A 13,893-nucleotide genomic window follows, 5' to 3' on the forward strand; every position below is an offset into this window, starting at 1 on the left:
TAACTATGTGAACACTGTAACACACATTAGAATGCTGCATGTTGAGCGCTCCGCCGAGAACAGTGGAGTGTCTTCAGTGTGTAAGCCGGAATAGACCCACTGCCATAAACATTTCCGTGCCCCAATCCATAGCCTTGGTCTCTTCTTCTCCTCAGGATGTAGTTTTGTGCAGGGGATTTAGAGAGTCAAAGACCGTGGGTGAGGTAAAAGAGCTGAGACTTCCTTCACGTTCGGGTTGCTTGCACTGTACCTAATATACAGATGCAGCGATAGCCAAAGCCGCCGAAGGAAGCATATACTTTTAAAGATGAAAAATGAAAACATTTCTCCAGTTTCTAGTAAAATAAAGGAAAGAAAGAGGGCACCCACAAATACTATGAGGATGTCTTTGTGAATATATTAATTAAGGTTGTCTACTAAATCCCCAGTTACAAGTTGGATGGAGCATTATCGCAGGGTGGGATACCGCTCTTTCAGTTTGTAAGTGGCTTGATGTTTTTACATGTGGACTTCCCTGCTATAGGAACACCAGACCTGAATATACCAGTTATAAAATGCCACGAGGTTTGGATTCCAAGCACTGTCTGGCCATTGCCCGGGGCTCTCTTAAGGCCGGGGTGGAGCACAAAACACTCCATTTTGCCTTATATCAGCCTTCCCTGCCCTCTCTTCCCTCCTCAACCACTGGCCTCCCACCCTTCACCCTGCATAGGCTCCACACTCCAATTTAACTCCTGCTCTGAGCAGGTAGTAAATAGCAGTCTCAATTCTAACATAATTTGTAATTCTGTGTGAAGGTTTAACTGGAAAACCAGGTATGCATGATCAATCCCTATTAACTTATAATAGTCGGATTTAGGGGAGATACAAGAAACTTTATTTCTGGTACAGAATATCCCCACATCTAAATTTGGCTATCTTGTAATCAGAGCCTACGTCTCCCCTTAGTTTCAACCTTGGATCACACTTTCAGTTCGGAATACAATAACCCACTTGCTTACCTTTGCAGCTAGGGAAATGATTGAACAACTGAACTGCTGTGAGCATGAAAGCATTCCCTCCATCCTTATTTCTGCCGATGATGTCTCAAAATCCCCCACCTTCGAAAACATTTATCTTGTCCGTCCATAAACTCCAGCCACTTTTCCAGCTCTATGCAGCTTCTTCATTATTCACTGTACATAGTTACCATAATGGCAAGTGGCCTTTATTACTTATTGTGTTTTTGCAGTCAAGTTATGTCAAATCAGAGATCTGTGCCTTCTGTGCATTTCTTTGCACCATTCGCATCAAAACATTTCTTACCAGTATAGCACATCATCCTACCTCCTCACAATTCTTTTACCTTCCTTCACTCCAGCACTCCTTACTAAGACTCAATCCTTCCTCTGACTTTCCCACTTACCCAACAAATGTGTCCCTATTCTTTACTTTGACAAACCTTGCCTCATACCAAAATATCAACTCTCATACACTCCAGCAGTGGCAAAACAAGGGTGCCAGGAGTCCCATAGCAAGATAGGTAAATGGACACTTTGAACACAGAAGGGTAGTAAAGTGTAGCAAGATTCAGGGTTGAGTGGGCACCTTAGTGCCCTTCGTGGCCTGGGTCCTATTGTCACTGCACCTTGTGCACCAGTGCTAGCTACACCCGTGCACTCTCACATCAATGGCACCCCTTCATCTGGCTGCAACTCGCGGACATCTCTCCTCCTTGCTTCATAACTAATTCAGCCACCCTCATACTTAAAAGGCTGTTTACTAACCCAGCCTCGACCTCCTTTCTTGAATACCCAATCTTGATTTTGCTTTTCTCAGAAACCCTGTAAGATTAATTTATAACTGACTCTTCCAACCCCTCTCCATCATGTATCTCTACATGTTGTGCAATTAAGAATTCGCAGAATACCCTTAATCAAGGTAGCTGTAGCACTTTTCTGAATACGTATGCAGTGCCAATTACAACCACCTGTTGTCCTCTTTCTTGACCTCTCTGCTCCCTTGGATGTGATTGACCCCAATATACTTTAGCTAGCAATGGATTATACAGGACTTGCTTTGTACTCTCCTGGCACTCCTCTACATTGCTTTGCATTCCTTGGTATCCTAGTGCTCATCAATGCCATTGACATCACAGTGCAGTTTAGCATTCCCCAAGACTCTAACATTGGCACCCTTTCCCTCTGCCTTCACTTGTTCTCTGTAGCATCATCTCCTCATTTGACTTTTGATAAAACACGTCTTTTCTGGCTGCCTCTCTCCAGGTGTGTTGGACTGAGGGATGCACTGCCAAATCCTCATCCATCCAAGACACAGATTCTTAATATCCAACCATTCACTATACTAAAGCTTTCCTGTAACTCATCTCTTCCTGGCAAACTACAATTATCTATCCCCTCTTCTCGCAAATTTGGCAACAAAAGGTGGATCTCTCCCTTCAGCCACAGGACTGCCACTCTCTTCATTAACCTAATGCTGAACGTCCGCAGAATATGCTACTTTTTACCTTCCTCTGTTGCTTGATTCATGCCTTGGTCATCAGTAAGCAAAACGACGGCAACGTCTTCCAACTTGACCTGTCCCATCCAGAAACCTAAACCACTTGACAGGTTTCCCAACTCTTTCACTCAAACCTGCTTAGCTTCTCTCACCCACTACTACTACAGATAACTGCCAGGTTTGATTTCAGTTCTGTGTGCAAGTTGGTTGAACTAGTAGTCAAAGCTCAATATGACATTTCCTGAACCTAACACAGATCCTAGCATTATCCATCTCAAGAGGCAGCCTCTTAAGAGACACAGCTGACAAACGGGTCCTCAATTCCCACATAGCCCTTCTTAGAAAAGATTATTTTAAATAACATAAAAGATGACTTAAATCAATAGAGAGATACCTACATATGTGACAATGCCCTCACTTCACAAATGCAGCCCTCTAGTACGTAGGTGGTACCAAGTGGCTTAATATGTGCATGGCGAGCCTTAATTTCAGAATTATAAACCTTCACCTCGCTTGCCAAAATCTAGGAAAATAATCTGTTCAGACTCACATTTCTGTAAAAGGTCTGCAGATGGAAATCATTCTCGTGTTTGAGGGATTGCATAAATGAATACCATAGTCCACTTTATGAACCGTGGGGAGGAGCAGTTTCAGGACTTCTCTGTATTCCCATCTGAAACATTTCTTTTTGTATGGGCAAATGTAGTGCAACAGCTGCCCGCCTATCTGTCATTATATCTAGTATTGCAAAGAGACCTGAGAAAGTTACACATTTGCAATCTTTCAAATATAGAATGGTCATGTTAATACCCATTAACCTCCGGTTTTCAATTAGAATACAATGTTTCTATGCTAAATTATTTAGTCAGTCAGATAGTAGTAGACAGAGAAGAAGATACAGAAGAGAGAAGATAGGCTGTTGAATTAGAGTTAAGACCATGCCTGTAAAGGACTGGATGCTGAGAAGGTCAAGTGAGTCTCCTTCTTGACTGTCCGTTGAAAGGATGACTCTGTCCAGTTGTCATTGTGTCACCTCGCACAGAAGAGTGCATGTGAAAGGTGTCAAGTGTTTCTTCAAGAGAGTCCCATTTGGGGAGAATTACTTAAGGCAAAAAATCCTCCTTGGAAACCTTGTAGCTCCTGATCCATACTAATATAATAAAGAGAGAGCCCAAACCTTTTAGACGGGTAATCTCAGGAACCACAGCACCAATCACAACACCCAATACAGTGTTGGAAAGGGCAGTTGCAGCAGAAGGACATAGGCTATGCAGACGCCCACCATATATATTTAAAAGGTAAAAGAACCGTGCCAGCAAAGTAGTCCCTTATGGGCGTGTCTGCGTTGTGCTGTGGGCGTGTGCTGAGGGCGTGACAAATGCTGAGGCGTATGGTACGTTCTGCCCTTCATGCCATGTCTCATATCGTGTGCTAATCCCACCCAGCTCCCTTTAAATACCCCTGCACCCCATAATCATAACCCACCCTTACTCCTTAAAATACCCCAACACCCTTAAACACTAACCCATCTTAACCCTATAAATATACCCTGTACCCCAAAACCCAAACCTATCCCTAAACCCTAAAAATACCCCTGTACCCCAAAACCCAAACCTAGCCCTGAACCCTATAAATACCCCTGTACCTCAAACCCAAACCTACCCCTGAACCCTAAAAATACCCCTGTACCCCAAAACCCAAACCTAGCCCTGAACCCTAAAAATACCACTGTACCCGGAAACCCAAACCTACCCCTAAACCCTAAAAATACCCCTGTACCCCAAAATCCAAACCTAGCCCTGAACCCTAAAAATAACCCTGTACCCCAAAAACCCAAACATACCCCTGAACCCTAAAATACCCCTGTACCCCAAAACCCAAACCTAGCCCTGAACCCTAAAAATACCCCTGTACCCCAAAACCCAAACCTAGCCCTGAACCCTTAAAATACCCCTGTACCCCAAAACCCAAACCTATCCCTGAACCCTAAAAATACCCCTATACCCCAAAACTCAAACCTAGCCCTGAACCCTAAAAATACCCCTGTACCCCAAAACCCATACCTATCCCTAAACCCTAAAACTACCCCTGTACCCCATAACCCAAAACTATATCTGAACCCTTAAAATACCCAAACTTTATTCAACTTTATTTCTTTGTTTCGACATAGTATGTCATGAAAGAACAACAATAAAACATTAAAGCAATAGATAAAAGATTAAAAGAGTTAAAAGAGCGGATGATAAAAACCAGTCCTTAATAATAACTTATTCTCATACATATTGGGCCCACATGCCCTGCTGGAGTTAAGGGGGCAGCCCCAGGACAGTTCTAAAGTTGTGGCCTCTATGTCCCGACTTGAGGATTGAGCACCAGTGGCCTTTGGATATTCCACATTGCTGCTAAGAATTTAGTAACAGCGAAGACCACGGCAGGTGAGAGGTCGGTCTTTAAGATTCTAAATGCATTAGAACAGTGGATTATTCCCATGTTTTTGCATGTCGGGATTATCCATCTCCGTCTCGAGTTCAGATAAGCTGGGCAAAAGAAGACCTCATTTTCCACGTCTGCGGTGCACCCAGGACAGTTCTTAGGAGATGCTGGGCACCACTTGGTCGTAAATGATCTGATGGGGAGAGATCCATGCTGCCATTGAAGATAGAGCTTCCTTGAGACAGTGGGGCTAACGTCATCCAGAACACGCTCGCAGTAATACGAGTCCTATTTCGATAGAAACTTGGTTGTTAGAGTTCCCGGTCGAGAGCTGGACACCAAAAGAGCCCTTTTATTGTCCCGGAACAGGTGAACCAGCTGTTGCTGCGGAATTCTTGCGCAAGACTGCTCCGGATTTGACCACATCGAGGCCAGGCCAAGTTCCTCTCGGACATATTTAAACCAAGGAAGTTTACCCACATTAGGCAGCCCCAAGACTTCAGTTAATTCTTGCCTATATACATTCAGCTCTGGGGAAACCCAGAGTCTCCTCCAGAAAGTTAAGGGTCTGAGGTCCAAATCTTCTTCAATTGGTCTGAGGCCAAGATCGAGTCGTAACGGTACTAATGGGGTGCTCGGGGGCAGGGCTACCAACTGTCTTATAAATCTATTCTCAGCTACAGCAATCGCTGGACCACTCTTGTTGCCCCACAGCTCAGCCCCGTAGATCACGGCCCCACGTGCCCGCAGTTTGTAAATTTCAAGTGGTGGGCCAATCGGCTTAACCGATAATTTGCTTAAGAGCTACAGAATTCCCCCGGCTATCTGGGTCATCTTAAGTTGTGATTTTAGCTGGTGCTGGTCCCAGGTAAATGATTCATTGAGGGTAAGCCCCAGATATTCAAAGGTGTGAACCCTTTCTAGCCGGACTCCATCTATAACAGGGTTTGGGCGAGATGTCAGGGGGGGGTTAAAAATCATAAATTTAGTTTTTAAGGTGTTAATTTCCAGACCCCGCTCCCCACAAAAAGAGACAAACCCATCCAAGACTCGCTGGATACCCATCGGTGTTTTAGAAACTAAAAGGGTATCATCCGCGAACATGATCGCGGCGATCCAAGACCCTGCAAGCTTAGGGGCGTCACTGTCTGATACTGCTTCCAGGTGTGCAATTACCCCGTTGACATAGAGGCAAAACAGGGTTGGCGCCAAAACGCAACCCTGCCTTACCCCCCTGCCAACGGGGAACTGAGTTGACAACAAACCATTGCTACCACACCTGACCTGTGCATGGTTCTCCACATGCAGGCGGATTAGCATGTCCAGGAGAGGGGGTGGAACGCCGAGCTCCTTTAATACAGTCCACAGCTTCTGGCGTGGAACCAGGTCAAAAGCCGCTCGTAGATCTACAAAGACTGTATAGAGTGACTCACCCCCGATCTTAACAGTTTTCCAATAGAGCATATGTAGGCGGAAAATCTGATCTATTGTGGAAACATTCTTTCTGAATCCAGCCTGGTATGGACTCAGAATGGAGTGCTCCTCCGCCCATTCCAATAGACGATTAAGGATCAGCCTTGCGAATAGTTTTTGGGGCACGTCAATAAGACTAATTGTCCCGTAACTGGCTGGCAGCAGGGGCGAACCCTTCTTAAAGATAGGGATAATCTCCGCCCCCATCCAAGAACTAGGTACCTCCATGCCTTCCCATATAGCATTAAAAATTGCTGTTAGATAGGGGGCCCAGACCGCAGGTTCATGTTTTAGAAGATCACCAGCACTTTATCTAAGCCCGGAGCTTTTCCTGACAGTAGATTGAGGATAGCAGCCTCAACCTCCCCCACTGAAAACTCAGGCCCTTCCAGCGGAATTCACTGTATTGGGTATCCACCTGATATAAGGTGCTAAAGTGCTCTTCCCACGCCTCGGCAGCAATGCTGGGTGCCACAGCCTCAACAGGTTCAGCCGACCCAGTATTTACAATTTTCCAAAAATTCCATGCATCTTTTGCTGCCAGGGTCGTTACTAAATTGACCCAGTGATCCGCTTCCCATTCTGCTTTGGCATGATGAATTAGCTGCCTGTATACTGTCCTTTTTACTTTGATTAGTGCCCTACTATGATTATGTTTCAAGGCGCAAAGGAGCTCTCTTTTCGCCTTTCTTCATGCTGAATTAAACCAGGTAGATTTTTTACCTGTTTTTTCCCTTTGCCTAGGGGATTTAGGATTCTAGCTAGGCTAGCGGCCAATTCCTGATACGGGGCCCCGAGCTTGGCAAATAATAAAGGGGAAGAATTCTCAGAGGTCAGGGCACCAGCAGCTTCCAGTGCAGTGACTACATGGGCATAAATCTCAGCCACTAACTCTGGACAGTTTACTGCTTTATCTCATCTGATTCTTCGTCTGTTGCTTGAGAGAAGTGCCCGGTTGTCTGACCCACACCTGCACCTAGGACCATCTATAGAAAAACCAGGGAGGAGAAAATCTAGGATCAGGGCATTGTGGTCACTTTCACCCCTAACTTCCACCATAAAGTCCATGACCTTATCCCAAGCACAGGTCTCTACAAATATATAATCCAGATGGGCCTCCTGGCCAGGTTTATTGTAAGTACACCTAGCCGGTGTGTCTGAGGTAACTCGGCCATTGCATGCCAAACCTAGCCCTGAACCCTATAAATACCCCTGTACCTCAAACCCAAACCTACCCCTGAACCCTAAAAATACCCCTGTACCCCAAAACCCAAACCTAGCCCTGAACCCTAAAAATACCACTGTACCCCAAAACCCAAACCTACCCCTGAACCCTAAAAATACCCCTGTACCCCAAAATCCAAACCTAGCCCTGAACCCTAAAAATAACCCTGTACCCCAAAAACCCAAACCTACCCCTGAACCCTAAAATACCCCTCTACCCCAAAACCCAAACCTAGCCCTGAATCCTAAAAATACCCCTGTACCCCAAAACCCAAACTTAGCCCTGAACCCTAAAAATACCCCTATACCCCAAAACCCAAACCTAGCCCTGAACCCTAAAAATACCCCTGCACCCCAAAACCTATACCTATCCCTAAACCCTAAAACTACCCCTGTACCCCATAACCCAAAACTACATCTGAACCCTTAAAATACCCAAAATACCCAAACACCCCAAAACATATATACCTCAGTACCCCAAAACATATACCCCTATACCCATACTTACCCTATCCAAACATTAAAAAAAAACATGCTTTTACCATTCATGCATTTACAACGAATTTCGTTGTAAATGTATGCGGGTAAAAGCATATAAAATGTAATGCCATGCGTTAGAAATGGCATTGCGGAGGCATGGTACTATTGTAATGAAAGTATGCGGAGTGATGGTATGCAGAAAGAAAGTTGCGGAATAATGGGTGTTTACCCTCCCCCAGTAAGTACATTGGTGGCACGGCGGCCCACATCACCACCCATTTGAAAAATGCACAGGTCTCTCTCATTGATGGCCAGCCCCAACATACACTTTTAGACACACCTCCCGCCACAAGTTCTAGAGTTGCGAACTTTAGAGCTGGGGTGCTACAAGCAAGCCGGGCTGAAGACGGCTGGAATGCCAGAAACCGGTCCTCGGAAGCTTGTTTCCGGTCCAGGGAAGACATGGCTTGGCAGTTCGGGCTGGACTGTTCCCATGAGGCACAGGGTCAGACTGATTTGCATATAGCCATGTCTGAACTGGGGTGGCAGAGTGGGCTAAAGAACGGTGATGGATTAAACCCAGATCTTTTGACTGGGTGTGAGTGTTTGATTGATTCAGATGCTCCGTCCATCACCACCCCCTTTTGTACCACATTTGAATCTCGGCATCAGCTCAACATCCTGTGATTCCAGGCAAATCGCTTTGTCTCCCCGTGCCTACCACAAATGAACGTGTTCTTCTGTAATGTAAATTGTGCTCATGTCATGTTGTCGAGTTTGCGCTATATAATATTGCAAGGAAAAATAAAGTAGGGAAACTCGAGTTCACACACTACTGAACGCGCACTCTTAAGTGCATCAGCAGTGCACTGTGAATCGGAGCGTTTCACAGGCCTGTCACAGATAAGAAATGCTATCAAAACGAAATCCTACAAAACAATATACTACTGGCCGGCAGCAATTCATACCCGGACAACGTCGGGACGGGCTGCTAGTTAAAGATGAAGGTAAAAACTGAAGTTATTAGCAAGGCTTCAACCTCCCCCTGTCAAGCAAGAATATCCAGATGATGAATTCAGTTCAAGTTGAACAGTTAGAAGCAAAAGTAAGGGCCAGAAATAGTAACAAGAGAGTGAACAACTCAATGGAAATTTGGAAATGGATGGATTGTGACTCATCCATCTTTAGAAATGCCTCCTTTATTATCATTTGAACAGCAACTAAGATCACACAAAAACCATTCAATCTAGAATTGTAAAACACAGATAGCATTCTACTGCCTGACAGTGCAAGATGCACTCCGTCTTCTCCTAAACCCAGAGTAAGCGCTGGGGACACCTCAGAGCCCATAAATGGACTGTGTTGGATTGTTCTGTTGCCCTGTACATTTTAATGGCATTGCACTCTTAAATGGGTAATTCTCTCCTAAAGCAGTCCATAGCTTCAGAGAAAGACTCACCATCTCCTACTGTACATGCTATTGATGCACAAAAAGAAAGGTTTATTCACCTAATGTAGCGTTATACGTTCTCCACCTAAAAAGAGCATGAATGCTATTCTGCATGGCTCATAGCTCACAAATGCATTTAAGAGTAAGAAAATCAGTTCCTCGTTGCTATTGTTGTTGATTATTGAATGTTTTCTGTTGGTAGACATGGAAAAGTCTGTCCATTCACAATAGGTACAAGTTAACACCGGCTGCTGCAGTGCTACGATATGTAGAGCCTACGATGTTTATTTTCATGTTGCCTTGGCTGGCATGGCTACTAGCATTATTGTACTACTATACGGGTTGCATGCTTCTTGGGATCTTGTTATAGCACAGTGTGCATGTCAAAAGCATAGGCCAGTAGAGCTAGACCCAGGGCCTGATATAGATCTCGGCTGACTGGGGACTGCGTCACAACGGTGACTAATATCGCATCCGGCAAAATGTAAATCCCATTCAAGATTTATAGTTCTACAGACAGGATATCCGTCAAGGTTGTGATGGAGTAACCCGTCCGCCAGATCTAAATCAGAACCTCAGTCACATATGAGGTGCAACTCTGACAAGGTATGAAGGATGGAGCAGATTTAGTTATATGGCAGACACATGTAAAAGAAACCCGTAAGAGTAGTACAGTGTCAATCACATACACAACAGACTTCTGAAAACACTGAAGGGCTGCAACAGTGTTGATTCTGTGTCAGACACACCTATATTAGTTCAGTAGGGAATGGACACAGTTAGTCACATGTCAAGTGTGCCCCTGAAAGTCAGTAGGGGTACTATAGAGTCTGTCACATATCAGACTTGCCTCTGAAAAGTCGGCTGGACAGGAGCAAAGTCTGTTGAATGTCATACATGCATGTGAAAGGCAGGTTAGGAAGAAGCAGTGTAACTCACATTTCAAGTGATCCTCTTATAAGCTATAGAGGGGCTAGCAGAGTCAGACCCATTTCAGACAAACCTGTTAAAGATCACAAGGCCTGTGATGGTTACTCTTGTGCTAACACACATCTGAAATGCTGATGGAAGAAGTGGGGGAAAGGCTGGGGCTGGTTCAGCTGCATGCCAAGTGCACCATTCTGTTTGTTCTTAGTATCCTCAGCATCTGGTCCAGCACACCCTGTCCCTACCATCTGGCTCCTGTTTGCTATCGAGTATCTTGGATATTCTAGGTTTTCCTCATAGAATGGACCTACCCTGTACCCCCATGGATAGCTGGAGATGCGATCCTATCTTTCTCCGACACCGGTCCCATTCTAACACGGCAGTCTACCAACCGTTCCCCTCTTCTTTGAACTCTTGGATCAACACTTCTACCTCGTTTTTGTAATCATCCCATGGTTCTTGGTACCCAGCTCCTAATAGACATCTTTTTCAAACTGGCCATGCTTTCAGTGGCTTCTCACCTCTCTTTTAATGCTGTCCACCTTTTTATGAAGTGAACGTACAGCGAAAGCCTATAGCAAATATTGATGTGCATACATATTTGCTGAACAGCTGATGGCCTGAGGAGGCTCCTGAAACAGAATTAGTTAAACATATTGAGTTGCACAATCATTAAAATCTTGTTTGAGTTCAGTTGGAAGCTCGGTGTAGAATTTCCAGAAATACTGGACTGCAGAGAAACTAAAGTAAATCAAGGCTTAAACTTGTAAATGACAATAAGTGTTACAGAGCAGGGAGGTGATACATGTCAAGGTCACCCCCAATAGATTCATCTTGACCCCCAGGATGGAAAGGTAAACCTTTAAGTCCAGCAGAGCAGAGAAGACGGAAAGGTGCCCTCTTACTCTTCACCGAGATTATACAAGACAATAGGCCATCCTGGGATGACAAAAAATCCTGCTAAAGACTCATCATGTTAGTTGTGAGCTCACCGAAGCCCTTCCTCTCTGGTTCTCATATACAATGAATTGATAGATTGGTATATTCTAGGTCTTTTTTAGGTAGCAATCGACTTAACATGAAATAAAGCTAAATAATTTCAAAGATCACATTTGGCAATAGTAAACAAAACTGAAGTACACAATGTCAAACACATGGGGCCTGACTTCAAGTTCAGTAGATGAGCTACTCTGTCACCAATGTGACGAATATCCCATCTACTATACTGCGAGTGCATTATATCCTATGGCACTTGTAATACAGCAGAAGACATATCTGTCATGTTTGTGACATAGTAAACCACCTGCTGAACTCTAAATCAGGCCTATAAGCATGATATTTTTCATATATCCTTCCTACCTAAACTAAGATCTGCAATAATAAGAAGTGATTGAGACTTTGCATAACTTCACAAAAGCTGAGGACAGACTGGGATCGCACAGATCTAAGAATTGTGGAAGGCTGTGTCAGAGGAAGATGTCCAATGTCTTTGGTGCACAGTTCCTTGGATGGATTTGTTCTCTGTGACTATAGACAGAGCAATGTGCCCTTTTTCTATCAATTCTCATTAAATGAAATAAGTGTAAGAGAAGGCAATTTGTTCTCATGACGTGTCAGAAAAGAGGAATATTAATTCTTGGAGGGAGCATACTCACTAGAAGTACTTATATTTTTCACATATCCATCAACATAAACAAGGCAACAATATATAACCATCCATGTGCAATGTGCACTTAAAACATAGGCAAACCTGTGTAAAAGAAAAGATTAATCATAAATCCTAAGCATGGCAAAATACAGCATATGTGCTGATATACTAAAGAGCAAAAGGTTTATTATGGCTAGAAATTCATCCAGATTGCTTTCCAAACTTTTAAAATCACAGATATTGTCACAGTGGCCACAGGTATCCCCTCTGAAAAGTGTTGTCACACTCAATAAAATTATTTTGAAAACGAGATCCTCAAAGAAAGGAAGGTACAGTGCAAAAAGTACTATAAAAAGACTCTTTGTCAAGATAATTGAATTCCCATAAAGCGGGTAGGTAGCATTCTAGTTTCCCAAGGTTAATATGGAGGACATCTGTAAAATACCCCAATGCACAAATTCTAGTGCATTTCTCTTGGTCCGTCTTGCTCCCTCATTATCTATTAATATCAAGGTATGTAAAGACACACTAAATCAACAAAATACTAAATTTTTAAATAGTTCTTCAAACAGTATAACATTCCAAAAGAGCTAAGGGAGTAGTGGATCTTTACCCTAATAAAATAGTCTTTATATAATCCTCTAGACTGGAAGAAGCATAAAATTGATTTCCAACATCTTTCTCACTGAAGGGGTTTGAAAAAGCTGCTACCATCCAAAAACAGTATCACGTTGAACTGTTTAACACCTTGGCTGCTATGGGTTTTCCCCTCCTGTGCTTATTTGTGAGCTTTCCCATTATACATGACGAGCTCAGCTCGTCATAAGCACAGCTCAACCGTGCCTCATGACGAGCTGAGCTCGTCATGAGCAGGCAAGGGGTTAACAAACTGGACAACTAGCAATCTGAGTTGCACCTCAATTGTGGTAGTGATGTGTCTTTGTTAGACATACAAATAATATTGTTGAGCACCATGGACAAGGGAGACAGCTTAAACTAATGTGGCTGAAGAGGGTGCTGCAGTGATTTTGTTTAGTCCTTCTACGAACAATTATGTTCAGCCAGTAACTGAGGCACTATGTGAAAAGATCTTTAGTCAAACCTTCTGATGAGACATCAATTATCTTACAATCAACAGAGAAGACTTTGCCAGATGGTGATAAGATGGTAAACATCTGTGATATGATCCAAGAATGGATGCTTGAAAAATATCTGAACCTTTATTGTTCTAAAATACTATTTTTATTAGTGAGCACGAACAACACGCTGAAAACGAATAAAATAAATATCGACCCTTTCAAGTTGTTGACACAGAGATTCCCTTTAAGGACAGAGTGAAACCTCCGGGTATATGGTTCAATTCAAGACCAAACCACATGATGATGATAATGATGATGATGATTCCCTCACTGAAAACTCATTACTCAAAGTATACAGATAATTATATTTTAGATCTGGGTGTCTCTAGTTGGCAGCATTAGGAACCTTTGTCCAAATAGGGACTCATGCTTCTTGTCAAGGAAAGGGGGTTACACACTTTAGATAACCCCTGCTCACCACTTGGTAGTTTGGCACGAGCAGACAGGCTTATCCCAAAGGCAATATGTAAACTATTTGTACCAACACTCAAAGTAAAACAGGGAAAACACCACAAAAGGACACCACACCAGTTTTGAAAAATAAAATATCTTGATTTAAACTACACATGATCAAAATGACAAAAATCCAACAAACACAGTTACAAATATGACTTTCAAAA

The 13,893-nt window shown here is 43.5% G+C and overlaps 1 protein-coding gene across 3 annotated transcripts in view; it reads left to right on the plus strand.

Annotated features, from left to right (window-relative positions):
* The window catches only part of AK9 (adenylate kinase 9), a 1,394,796-nt gene that overhangs the window by 945,202 nt on the left and 435,701 nt on the right, over window positions 1-13,893 (plus strand). The gene's annotated exons all lie outside the window — the stretch shown is intronic.

The sequence above is a fragment of the Lissotriton vulgaris genome, chromosome 6 (genome assembly GCF_964263255.1).
Source record: "Lissotriton vulgaris chromosome 6, aLisVul1.2, whole genome shotgun sequence".
Taxonomy (NCBI): Eukaryota; Metazoa; Chordata; class Amphibia; order Caudata; family Salamandridae; genus Lissotriton; species Lissotriton vulgaris.